The sequence below is a fragment of the Mandrillus leucophaeus genome, unplaced genomic scaffold (assembly GCF_000951045.1).
Source record: "Mandrillus leucophaeus isolate KB7577 unplaced genomic scaffold, Mleu.le_1.0 Scaffold60, whole genome shotgun sequence".
In the NCBI taxonomy this organism is placed as follows: domain Eukaryota; kingdom Metazoa; phylum Chordata; class Mammalia; order Primates; family Cercopithecidae; genus Mandrillus; species Mandrillus leucophaeus.
In genome coordinates this window covers 6,536,063-6,537,580 of record NW_012106475.1, presented here as the reverse complement: position 1 = coordinate 6,537,580, position 1,518 = coordinate 6,536,063, and the positions used below count along the sequence as shown (strand labels likewise).

Below are 1,518 nucleotides of genomic sequence, written 5' to 3'. Positions count from 1 at the left end.
AAAAAAAAAAAAAAAAAAAAAGAAAAAGAAAACATAAATCTGTTTCGGGACATGAAAGATTATTAGAATCAAAGTTACCTATTGAACAAGTTATGCAACACACACTCAAATACTATTTGCTACCGGAAAATTATAAACGGGTACACACCTGCATCACACTGCCAACAATATAGGCCTACCTGATAACTACACTCACACTTCCCTGTGGTCAAAGGGCTAATTACTATCTACACATTTCCCCCTTTGCTTTTAATTCAGGCCAGAGTTCATTATCACCACTCAGCACACTTTTCATTTCTTCCCCTTTCCTTACAGAATTGGGCTGCACATGGAAGTAAGGTCAATTTAATACTTTAGCACTTAGTATACCAATGGAATAACTGTCTAGCTGCCACTAGTCATCTCTGCCAGGTTCTTTAAAAAGATACGACTTGGTGTTTGCCCTGAGGAAAGCAATACTTCCTTGTAAGAATTATGAAAATAATGGAAAATCTGCAACTCTCAACGCATGAGGAAAATGTCCTTAACTTTAAAATACACTACTTCCTTTCATTTATAGAAATTTAATGTATGAGGATATATTTTCCAAGTATAGTCTTTTAAATTAATCTTTATTTTTTCTTTATTATTTTAGAATGTATTCTTGGTTATTTTGCACAAAAGGCAGAAAGGACTAAGTCTGCATTAATGGCAAAGAAAGCCCCTGCTCAGCAGGCATGATAGCTGATCCCGCAACTATTCAGTCTTTAAATGTCTTGATCCTACAAAAGGATTTATTATAAAAATGATCATATAGTTAGTACCTAAATTCAGAAGAAGACCACCACCATCTACAGGAAAGATGCACCCTAGCAATGCACCCAAACGTGAAAGACTGATTTGCAGGAGTTGCCCCCTTTTTGTTCCTTAAAATGATTTCAAGTCCTAAATCGCAATTTGGTCGTGAAGACACCAAATTTTCTAAGGGTAATCTCTTGTAAACAGGTAAGACACCGTCTGCAGGAAGTGGGAAGGCGCTTTAAATTTACCTTTAGAACTGTAAAATGAATAAGAATATCATGACTCACTGACATTTCACACATGTGAAACATCCATATTACAAAAAACCATTGCCTCATAAGTGGATACCCTTGACAAGCAAACCGCCTAGGGGAAACACTCCCAAAGAACTTAATTAAAAGTAATTACCCGGCCTGAAAATGTGCTTTTGTTTTAGAAACTGTCTAAATACCAGCGGGACTTTCTCTTGCCCGATTCCAGCCTGAGGACAACAAATTGGTCAACGGCGGAAGTAGCCTGACGAAATGACTGCAACATGAAATCCAGTTTTATGATCATAACAAAACCTTCCTTCCGGGACCAGGCAAAAAAACTTGAGAAACGTCCTTCAGAATGCAACAGGCAATTGTGAGCCCCCCACTGCCAGCCAACGAGAAACTGCTCGGCCCCGGGACTCGAGCCCTGTGGGAGGAACAAGCTGCTCCCCGTTAGAAGCCCGGGGACCACGGGCCCGGCCCC

The 1,518-nt window shown here is 39.6% G+C and overlaps 1 protein-coding gene across 1 annotated transcript in view; it reads right to left on the bottom strand.

The window, feature by feature from the left end:
- SOS2 (son of sevenless homolog 2 (Drosophila)) overlaps positions 1-1,512 on the bottom strand; it is a 112,613-nt gene extending 111,101 nt beyond the window's left edge. The window contains exon 1 of the mRNA XM_011999760.1: positions 1,189-1,512. The gene's annotated coding sequence lies outside the window, so the exon portion shown is untranslated. The remainder of the gene's footprint in view (positions 1-1,188) is intronic.
- Positions 1,513-1,518: the final 6 nt, after the last annotated feature.